General features: G+C 38.9%; 1 non-coding gene across 1 annotated transcript; it reads right to left on the bottom strand.

The window, feature by feature from the left end:
* Positions 1-1,127: 1,127 nt before the first annotated feature.
* On the bottom strand, positions 1,128-1,232 carry LOC122039339. The gene has a single exon (XR_006128178.1). It is a non-coding gene; the product is annotated as a small nucleolar RNA R71 (small nucleolar RNA).
* Positions 1,233-12,193: the final 10,961 nt, after the last annotated feature.

The following is a 12,193-nucleotide window of genomic DNA, read 5'->3' as shown; positions in this document are numbered from 1 at the left end:
CCATTTTATACACATATATTTCATGTTTTCAACTCTTTGTACTTCATTTTGTTACTTTTAGTTTAGAGAACTGCTCTTTTCTTATTTTCATTGATAAGATGTGAATCTAGAGCCAAAATGGAGCATTAAACGTGAAGCTAGAGCAAGGAGCATGCTCTAGTCGTAGCCCATGATATGGGCATGCTTCTACAGCCAAGAAAGATGAAGAATGAAGCAGAAAAAGACTCAACATGGGCTAACCATATCTCATCATCAAGCTTCATTATCGATCCAAACACACAAAGCGTTCACAAATAAATAAGGTTCAAAAGACCATCAAAATGAACTTTTAATCAAAGAACATGCTCTAATAATGTCCCATGACACGAGGGTGTTCATATGGAAGAAATCGGATGTAAAATGGTGCTAAAATGCCACCAAACATCCTCCACCACGGCCACCCTTATTATCGGGCACGAACGTGTCTAAAATGGCACTTTTCTGGAACCAAACATGGGTGCCCGTGTTGGAGAACATGGCCCATGTCAGCCTCTAGAATGCATTACCGACCAAACTTTGAATGATTTCCCGCATCAAGTTTTTGTCGTCGTTATCGAGAACTATTTTCAATTAACATTAGTTGACTAGCAATTTAGTTACTCTACATAATTTCCTTTTTGTTTTTAAATTCTATATTTTCTTTCTTATTTTTAATTTTGTATTTTCTTTCTTGTTGTTTCTAATAATTCTATTATAAGATACAATTAACACTAATATGTAAAGCAGAACTTTAAGAGAATTTTTCACACTCATATCTATAAGAGCGAGATCTCTAATAGTGTAACCTCAAATCGATGCTGACTACTTCCAACTTGACCTAGAATTAATTTCCATGATACATGTGCACAAATTTAGAGGAGAAAATTTAGAAATCCCTTATTTAAATCTTGAGACATTTTAAGAATATTACAATATGGTAAATTGTGAGGGAGTCTCTGCTAATATTATTCGATTGATCGTATTTCCTTTCAGTATCAAAGATCAAGCAAGGACTTAGTTGTATTCTCTCTCTCAACACAGTATCACAATTTGGGGACAATTGAAGCAACTGTTTTTGAATCACTCTTTTCCTCAAAGTAGGATGATGTATATGAGGAATAGAATTACAAGCTTTGCTCATGTAGATGGAGAATCATTATTTAAGGCATGGATAGATTTATGAGTTTATTGCGACAATGTCCTCATCATAGTTTAGAGAAATGGCTAACATTGCATATATTCTATGGGGGAATTTATTTCTCAAATAAGACATTATTGGATTCTTCGACAAGAGGTGCTTTGATAAATAGAAGTTTGAATGAAACATATGACTTAATTGATCAAGTGACATTTAACCTCAAAGAGTGGTCAACTAAAAATTGGAAAGTATCCACACTAAGAATCCTAGAAGTGGGAGCCATAAAAGCAAATGAAAATGCCAAAAGTGAACCACAAAATCTCAACCCACCCACCATTCCATCTAGGGTTTATAAACCACCAACACCATTTCCTCAACAATTGGTTTGTGCACCTCAAGCTAACAATGATGATGATCTTAGTCCAATGCATCCACCGAGAACCTATGTACCACCAATCCCCTTTCTACAAAGGTTAGTAAAAGACAAGAAATATGAAGAATTTGACAAATTATGTAATAATGATATGATGACATGCAATTTTCTAGATGAAGCTATTGAGATTATAGGTGGTTATAATGTTGTGAATTTTTTCGATAATGATTGTGATGATTGTGTGGTTGCTTGTAAATTTCATGATGTACTTAGAGATGATGATTTTTTTGATGATGAGGTTGCTTGTAAATTTATTGATGTACTTAAAGATGAAGATTTTTTTGATGATGATGATATTAATGTGGTTACTTGCCATTTTCTTAATGTACTTAAAGATAAAAAAAAAATTTTAATGATGATGCTCAGTATGAAATTTCTGATAAAGTTATTGATCCTTCTATTTATAATATTGATGATTGTGAATTCTCCACTATTTATGATGATGTTAATATTATGGATAAGAGTATAAGGACTTGTGTTATGGAAACAAAGCCCCAAAAATCACTTTCTTTGATCACACATCCACTTCACACTATAGAAGTTGCAAGAATTGAAATTGGTGTTGATAAATGTGTAGGGACTTTGGTAGTAATTGTAAAGCCCCAAGAATCACAACCTTTAGAAGCACCACCACCTGAGCCAGAGCTAGAACCTTTACTTTATCCAAAGGAAGTCACATTCACTTATTTGAATGTCACGCCCCGGGGGAGTCCCTGCCGCAAGAAATTTCAGCAGCATCTCCCCTGTACGGGTGACAATATGAAACTTGACTACATCAATCCAAATACCTCTACCAACACAGCTGAAACATATGTATAATAATATACCACTCAGTTTAGTATCACAATCCACTAAAACAACGATAAGAAAAATCATCCCAAATATCCTACTCCACTACACTCATAAAACTCAAATCATATTCCTACTCACCTACACCCATAAAACTCAAATCACAATGATGCAAATAAAATCAACTCACCTCTTCTGTCGTCCAGGCAGGCATGTAGCAAAACATATCCAAATAAAACTCCATCGACAAATAAAGGACCATACAAGATCCAAGTGCCAAAAAGATACAAGTCTAAAACATAGTCTAGATAGTATAATAAGAAAAAAAAACCAAAAGACCAAGCAAACATCCTTGCGATCTGCAGGGGGACTAGCGATTGGAAATCCTTCAGACAACCTCAACCTGAAATAATAATATCAACGGGGTGAGTCAACTCTTCAACAGGTAACTACTGACATGCATAGTAAGAAATAACAACTAATAATAAATATGCATACAGTCTCCTGGATATACATATCATATGAAAAATGTCTATCTGTAAGGAGTAGGAGTATCTGTACTAACCAGGACCTGGTATAAGGATAACAAGGTCATCAGACCGAGAGTATTATAAATCCTGTATGCATGTCAAACATATGCATCCACCAAATATGCAGCATATAAAGTGCAGCAAACATAAGCAATAAATGCATCAATGCGTATGATGCCAATGACATGTCCTGGTCACCCCTACTGCCAGTCAGCCGTCTCACACACGATGGTGAGACCGAGTGGGTAGGGTTGTGACAACCATGCACTCTGCCATCACTGCTACTGATGAGTGACCTAGTGGACGGGATGTTATCGGAATACACCTATCCTCCTTACCCCAAATCATAATGGGGGAGCTCAATGCTCTCATCTCCCTGAGCCAGTCCAGAGGAGGGATCCCTGTCCTGCTACCACATTACGTCACACTACCCATGAGTGGACCAACGGAGCCCTTGACAGAGCAACCTGCTGCAACACACCCTACCTGATAAATACCACTAACCCGTGAGTGGTTGTGTGTGCAGATTCATGTAACTGGTGATGTGCTTAACAATAATGGAGTCAACAATCGCAGAACATGCATTCATGCGAGATGATGCATGACACTAAGCATGGAAATATCATGATCCTATCCATCTCTACCAAAATGTGTACCAAAGATATACAGATCAAATAATATGATCTAGGTACACGGGTCAGGTATGGTAAAATAAATCAATGTCCTGAATATAATAAGGCATGGTATGTCATTACCTTAAGGTAATATATAATCAAAGGAACATGAATGCAACAGTAGGAAATAAATACAGCATGCTCAAGTAATAGATAATGGCATACCAATGCAGAAATGAACATAAATATTACTACTCGTTAAATATTACTATGCATATCAAACGACAATATCTTAAAAGATAAGTCAAAGTACCCGTCTCCAATAAGAGGATCGTATCCAAAATAGATCCCTCATCGAGACACCGTCTCGAATCAAAGTCCTGTGATATCAAACATAATGTATTTAGCTATATAGCTAAATAAAAATCTCCAAACCTATTTAATAATCTTATCCTTCCTTTATATTTAAAATCCTTGAATTAAACAAATTCTAACTATTTCACCTTCCAATTAGGATTTACAACTAGAATTAACAACCTAAACTTAATTAAATTCAAGTACAATTTATTCTTAACCTTTCCTAGTTCAAATCTTGTGTATGCTACTACAAAAGAAATAATTCCTCTATTTCTTACCTCAACACCAAACCTCTCAGGTTTAATCACAGTCAGACAAGTCAGGCAGCCACTGGAATGTGTATAGTTAGAGGTTATTTGCTGCTGGGAAACCACTTGCACTAAACAAATCAAGAAGGAAGATCACTGATCAACAAAACAACCTAATTCCAAACATAACCTACTGACCTTACCTCTTCCTCACAGCCCCCTTCTGTTGATCCTCAGCCAAGGATCGTTGCTGCGAGGAAAGGATAGCTGATGGGACTAAGGAACATCACAGAACTAACCTCCCTGCTGGATTCCTCCCCACTAATCGGATCAAGAAGAGATCAAGAGGTCAACACCACATAAAGATCAAGTACCCGATTCATCAATTAGGGTAGCACCCTTACGCCTAAGATCACCGATCTGCTATAATAGGGATCTTGTCGTCATGTTTCCAGATCACCACTGCTTTGAGGAGGAGGTAAGGCTCGAAGCTAGGGCACCGAACAGTCGACGTTGATGCTCAGTGTTTGTTAATCGGCGCGATGGGAGGGGGCTGAGAGCAGAGGTGGCCGGAAATGGAGAGGAGTGTCATCTCACTTGATGGTCGGTGGCGTCAACGCTAGGGCAGAGGAAAGTCTCGGCCGACGGTGGCTCAAGCTCTAGGGCAGAGGAGCGAGGGGAAGAAGACGATGCAAGGAAGAAAGGGGTTCGTCTTGGGGCTTCCCCTTGGTCGAGAGCCTTTGTACGCGGGGAGAAGAGGCGTCTCGGCAGCGACGTCGCAGAGGGCAGAGGGGGTGTGTCGGGAAGAAGCGGCTGTCGAGGAAGAAAAGGGGAAAGAAGAGGATTGGCTCGAGGAGGAAGAAGGAAATGCAGATTCCTTGGTCACTGCTTTATACACGAGGGGAGGAGAAACCGCCGTGTGCGGCGCTAGTTAGGAAAAGGGGTGGTTAGGGCAGAAGAGCGAGAGAGGAGAAGGCGCGGGGAACGGCGTCGGGGACGGCTCGGGCACGCGGGGAAGAAAAGGAAAAATAAAAAGAAAATCAAACATTTCCTCGTTTAAATGGGGTAGCCTAAACAGACTTTTCCGAGACCCAATATTTGATCCCCTTAAACTCGTCATACGAGCTGCGAAAAATTCCTAGAAAATTTCTAAAAATTCTGAAAAATTTCGTTATGGTTATTCGCCCATTTTCGATATTTTACATTGAACATCTAGGTACCTTTCCACAATGCAAAGTTAATATCTCTTGTGATTTTTTAGAAAATTTCATAAATGTACCTATAATTAATTATGTTGAATGTGATTTATTTTTTGATACATGCTCAATTAAACTTAATATGGTTCTAGTTCTTTCTTTTCTCGCATGCGTGTGGGAGGTGTGCTTTTTCTTTATGTGTGCTTTTTCTTTAGGTGTGCAGGTTTTCATAGAGCTTTGATTTGGAAGCTTAAACTGAACTGTCTCCGTTCTCTGGGGTGTACTTTCAAGGGGACGAAGATGGAGGGAGTGGTGCTTCACTATATTAATTCTATAATGATAGTCTCTCCATAATTTGGACCATTGGAATAAAAGTTTAGAAGTATCTCACTCCGACAAGAGCGAGATTTAGAAGAACTAAATAAGGCATCGAGCTTATGACCATAAACAAGAGCTTCTTGAGAGGCAACCCAAGTTTCTTTCTTATTTTTGTTTATTCTTTTCTCTTGTTTCATAATTTTAACTTTTTGTGTTGCTTAATTTCAAGACAAGGAGCATAATTTCGGAGAGTTGCCAGTGTTAATTTTCCTTGAAAGAGCTAAGGAGAGTTTCCATAAGCTAACACAAGCTCCCATGCCATTGGGCACGGGTCGTACCCAATTTCTAAAATTTGCCATGGGTGCCCGTGCCCGCACACACGACTCATGGTGGGCATCAGGGGAATTCACAGCGCATGACATGGGCACCCATGCTCATTGGCATGGGCCTTGTCGAGTGCCTGAAAAAAAAGAGATAAATATGCAACTTTCTGTTAGTGCGGAAAGCATCCGACAATCGAACCCGTGTTTTGATAATGGCAAAGGGTTCAAGGTTAAGTTGTTTTGTGATCTAACAGTTTGAATGAGCTTGCAGAAAAGTCCTAAGTGTACTTAGGTAAAAGTCCTAACTGCGGTTAGGCAGGTGGAAAACCCTAGGGGGTGGTAACCCTAGGTCATAGGGGGTGGTAACCCTATGCGGAAAGTCTTAGCGGGTCGAGGGCTTCAGGCAAAAGTCCTAGGGGTGGTAACCCTAGATGGAAAGTCCTGGTTTCACGAACTAGGTGGAAGACTAGACGGGTCGGGGAGCGGGCGTCTAGCAGAAAGTCCGGAAGCATCGAGCGTTGAGCAAAAGTCCAGTCGATCTAGAGGATCGAACTGGCAATAGGTAACTCTCCTAAGAGGAGTAGGTGAGGACGCGTTCCCTACAGATGGAACAGTAGGCGTCGGGTCGACCTAGGGTTTCCGGTAGGAAATTCGAAGTCAGACCCGGATAATCCGGAGACTGTTAATATTTTATTTACTATGACTATTATGTGCTAACTTTGTTTTGCAGGGTATATGTTTGGGACTAACACATTTTGCAGGAACAAAAGAGCAAGTCACACCTCGTATGAACAGTGTCCGAGGCGCGTCCATGGAGCTTGGAGGCGCCTCGGGTGCAAGGCTGAAGCTGGCTGAGAAGGGGAGCTGGAGACGCCTTCATGGGGATTGGAGGCACCTTGAACCACTGCTTGGAGGCGCCTTGGAGTGGCGTTGGAGGCGCCTTCAGGTGGATAACGGGCAGCAAGCAGAGGCTTATCGCAGAGTTGATTTCGGGATATAATTTCGGATTGGAGGCGCCCTGGAGCTTGATGGAGGCACCTTGAACACCCTATATAAGAGGGTCTCGACCAGTAGCTAAAAATATAACATTCTAAGCTATTCCTCTGCTACAAGCTGCTAACGAGACGATCCCGAAGTGCTGCAACAACATCCCGACAACCCGGAGCTTTAGTTTTTATATTCTATTGTCGGTATAAAGTTTCTTTATTGCTTTTACATTGTACTTAGTTTGTAATAACCTTTTCCAAGCTTATAGTTGTTGCCCACCGGAACCGATCAACGATCGCGGACCTTGGAGTATGAGTCGCCACAGGCTCCGAACCAATTAACCAACTTGTGTTCACGTTTGTTCTTTTCCTTTCCGCTGCATTTATCTACTCGATACATTTTAAATCGAACGAAATATCCACGAGCGCTGTTCACCCCCCCCCCCTCTAGCGCTTCTCGATCCAACACTTTCGTACTAAATTTCTTCGACAGCAAGCATGGGTCATGCCTCCTTTGATCTACCTTCTTTCCTTTTTCCTAATCCTAACATAGAGGGGTGTCTTCAACACATGAATGACTCAGATGTTTAATGCGCATTACTTGGTAACTCCCCTCACTTTAAATTTCCTCCAAAGTATAGTTATGATTTCTTAGAGACATTAAAAAATTTAAGTTTGGGAGGATATATATATACGTGTGTGTGTGTGTGTGTTGGGTTTTTAGTTAGTTTTTTCATGCTTCTCTTTGCATAATAAATTTTGCGTCTAGCTTGCATCATATCATGTTTAGTTTTTGTTGATATTTTGGATTCAAATACAAGCACTCATGCATGCTTTGTCCATTAAGTAATATCTTGATGTGTTTAGTTTAGTGATATCATGTGGATGTAAGGAACTAGAGCGCTAAACATGCTTATGCGCAGCGGAAACCATCTAGTTCCTTCCAGGAGATCCATGCACACGATCTCCCGACAGCTCAGATCACAGCACAATCTCACATTCGTGCCTCTACAGTATCCACACGAACAAGTGTTCGTTTGTCTCACAAACTCACAAAATGGAGATAGGTTGTGCTAGCAACCTAGAGAAAGGATTTCAGCCAAGAGAGGAGAAGAGCAAGGAGAATGAAGAACTATCTCAAAAATGAAGAGAAAATTACTTAAGTATTTTCATCCAATGAAAATACTTAATTAGCATTAATAGCCTTGATGAGCATTTACACTCCATTAAGGACCACACTTGAAACTCCTCATTTCAAATTCAATTTCAAAATTGAATAAAATGAATCATTGAATTTCAAAATTCAATAAATCTCTCCATTAATCCTCACTTGAGTCCAACTCAAGTCTCCTCACTTGAGTATAACTCAAGTCTAATTCACTTGAGTCTAACTCAAGTCTAATTCAATCGAGTCTTACTTAATTAATCTCATGCAAATTCAAATTCAATGAATCGCATTTCATTAATTTGAATTGGCTCCTTGAGTCTAGTTTGAATTGGACATAATCCAACAATTAGATCCAATTGAGTCTAACTCAATAAGTTCAATTCGGATAAGACTTAATCCAATGATTCATCATATGAACCCATCTCCAAATCTACTTGTTCTTTGTATGTGACCCAATAGGTTCTCGTAACGTTGGCAATGTACCCAAATTAACATTTAGATACATAAGCAATGAGTGACATCTAGCAAGGCATCATTGCTACCCAAGTGACGAGAAAGTCGAGATCCGACCTAACCTGTCCATGGCTATTATCTTGTATGACTTTGTCCCTCTATCCTTGATATCTAGATTGATCAATGAGGCATAGACCATGTCATCCTCTTATCAACCTTTGTGTTTCTTGATCTCTAAGTAGACACACTCAATTAAATAAGCTCAATATCTCATATTGACTCATTTGCATATGACCATGCTTTCTTGTGTCCTACTAATCAAGGGGCCCACAGATATCGCTTTCATCATATGGAAGGGATAGATCCCATCTACATCACTCGCATGCCTCCGCATAATTCATTGCATGCCCAGTGATCGACTTTATTGTCCACCTTGTTACAGGTGGCGTTTACCGATACCAAAGTACACAACTCCTTATGTAGGAAACCGTAGCGACTTCAGGTGTAAGGACTATTCATACCAATAGTCACATGAGAATGTTTATGACACTCATATAACGATCCATGAAACATTCTCATAGTGGGTCATTCAATATATATTCTCTAAGATATACCCATGTGTCAACCTGATATCTCATATCCATGACTTGTAAGATTAAGTCATCTATTGACCTACATACTAGCCTCAACGCATTAATATTGTCCTTGTATATTAATGCTCAACTAGGAATAGTTAAGAGTAGTGTTCTATGTATATCTACAATATCTACTATCAATTCAACCAATTGATATGCTGTAGATAAGAATCTACTACCCAAGGGCATTATTATACTTATTTAATCAGCACTGAACTGAAATAAATATAATAACCAACTTTACCTTTTATTAATAATGATATATGATACAAAATGAGTCCTTTACAATCATCTCATAATTGGTACTAGGTCTAATACTAACAGTGGATGCATTCTCTCATTTTTGGTGATTCATGTTTTCCTATCTAGTATTAAAATTTTATAGAAGTGATGTTGAGTTGATTTTTGTTTCACCATATGCCTACTTGATAGTTCGACCATTACACTTCACTTTTGATTTATTTCTAAAAGGTCGATTTAGTACAACATAGTCATGATTCATTTTATTGGACTAGTACCATAGTGTCCATAGGTGACCCTTTCCTAATATTTTAGTCACTAGAATATGCTTGGTTTGTGTCAGCCCATTGGAAAAAATCAAAGTCCCATGTAAAGAGAGAGAGAGGGAGAGAAAAAAAGAAAAGAATGAAAAGTAATAAAATATTTGAGTGAAAGAAAATTATTAAAAAAAAATTGAGTGGCAATAATGGGATAGAAAATAATTTTCATGGGTGAAAATGATAAGATGCTCCTTTGAGATTAAGTTAGGTTATTGGAGAAACACTTATTTATTTCTCTCAACACCAAGCATAACTTTGAGACTTTGTATTGGAAAGAGGGGGTGAACCTCGCGTATGACAGGTAAGTACCTAACGCTGGAAACTATGAGAACATAATGGGATGACAACTTGACTTAAGGAGAAACTTGAAACCTTAGGAGCAAACCATGCATTGTGCACTTAAACTAGCTCGTTAGGCTTGGTGAAACTAATTGAATGCTTGCGCTTAAAGATGATACTACTTGATAGGATTAGATGAACTTGTTGAAATTTGGGAGATATGAATTCACATGCATTCTTGATATTGATGTTTTCTTAAGGACAAGCAAAAGTTTAAGTCTGGGGGATTTTGATGAGCATATTTCATATAGGGGTTTTATCATAAATTGATGCACATCTTGTCCCATTTTATATGCATATATTTCATATTTTTATCTTTGTGTGCTTCATTTTGTTACTTTTAGTTCTGAGAACTGATCTTGTCCCATTTTATATTCATTGAATGTGGAGCTAGAGCAAGGAGCACGCTCTGGCCATGTCCCATGACACGGGCATGCTCCTACAATCAAGAAAGATGAAGAATGAAGTAAAACAAGGCTCAATATGTGCTAACCATATCTCATCATCAAGCTTCATTATCGATCTGAATACACAAAGCATCCATGAAGAAAAAGGATTCAAAAGACCATCAAAATGAAGTTTTAATCAAGGAGCATACTCTGTCAATGTCCCATGACACTAGATGTTCATATAGAAGAAATCGAGCGCAATACAATGCTAAAATGCCACCAAATAGCCTCCACCATGATCATCCATGTTATCGAGCATGGGCGTGTCCAAAATGATGGTTTTCCAGAGCCGAACACCAGTGCTTGTGTTAGAGAACAGGGCCTATATCTGCCTCTGGACTGCACTACAAACCAAACTTCAAACGACCATAACTTTCGGCTCAGTTAGAGTTATAAGTTATGACACATATCAAAAGTTAGATAATTTCAAAACCTACAACTTTGATTTAGAGTCTAACCCAAGAAAACTAAATTTAATGGTCAAAAAAGCTATTTTGGTGGAGACCTATAAATATGGTAGATCTGCCCTGCCTGACCGACACTGCAGACAAAACTTCGAAGGACCATAACTTTCAGCTTGGTTGGAACTAGGGGTCAAACCACCTATCAATATGTTTATGCCTTATTCTTGTTTGATTGAATGTGTGTGATATGTGTGCAATTGGATGTGGGGGTTTAGTCACTATGAAGGGAAAATGCTCTAGATTGTATGACCGTTGGTCCTCATGTGATAGGGGTAACCTTTTTATGCGAACTTTTTAGAGTCATTACCTTGAAGAGGAGCTAATTTTTTGCAAGGGATAGCTAACTACTGATTAATGGATTTTCTCTAACTTAGTGTTAGGAAGTAGATTGAGTAATCTAGGTTGTATGACCGTTGGACCTCACGTGACAGGGGTAACCTTTTAAGCGGGCATTCTAGTGTTACCTCTTTACTTAATAGCATTAAAATTGGGGTAAATCCGATACTATCTTCACGAGAACGTATCGGTAATTTGGTTAGAATCTGTACAAGTATGTAAATATGGAGGTAGGAAAGTGGACAATATTTGGGGATGTCAACTAACATTATAATAAAACTGAAAGCCTAGAATTGTTCCCCCCAATCCAACTTCTCCCTTTGACTACTTGTCTTCCCTTGACCTTCTCAACTCTTTCTTTCTCTCGGTCTCTTAAGCTTTCTCGTGATCAAACACGACTTTGATTGTCTAGATAATTTACTTTGCGAACTCAGCCAGTGTTTAATCAACAGTCCCTGTGGATCGATATTTTATTACTTGATAACAGAATCGTGTACTTGTGATTTCCGACATCAGCAAGCACCCAAGATTAGTTGGAATTAATAAGATCACGACAAGATATGTTTGAACAAATTCTTAACTGGTTGGCATTTGGAGCATTACAATCCTTGATCATGATTCCTTTTCAGCTCCACCCCCTCCTCCTCGACCTTAGAATTGTGAATTTGGATGTGAACTTCTTGTTAAAGTTGTGGATTTGGATGTGAACTTGATGGTGTGAACTTTATTTGTTGTGTTACGTATTGTTAGAGTTATGAACTTGATGATGTTTATGTTATGAATTTATTGTTAGAGTTGTGAACTCTTGAATAGGGGTGTAATCGAGTCGAGCCGAGTCG

Source organism: Zingiber officinale, chromosome 1A (assembly GCF_018446385.1).
Source record: "Zingiber officinale cultivar Zhangliang chromosome 1A, Zo_v1.1, whole genome shotgun sequence".
In the NCBI taxonomy this organism is placed as follows: domain Eukaryota; kingdom Viridiplantae; phylum Streptophyta; class Magnoliopsida; order Zingiberales; family Zingiberaceae; genus Zingiber; species Zingiber officinale.
The sequence above is the reverse complement of the archived record's forward strand: the minus strand, read 5'-3'. Positions and strand labels throughout refer to the sequence as shown.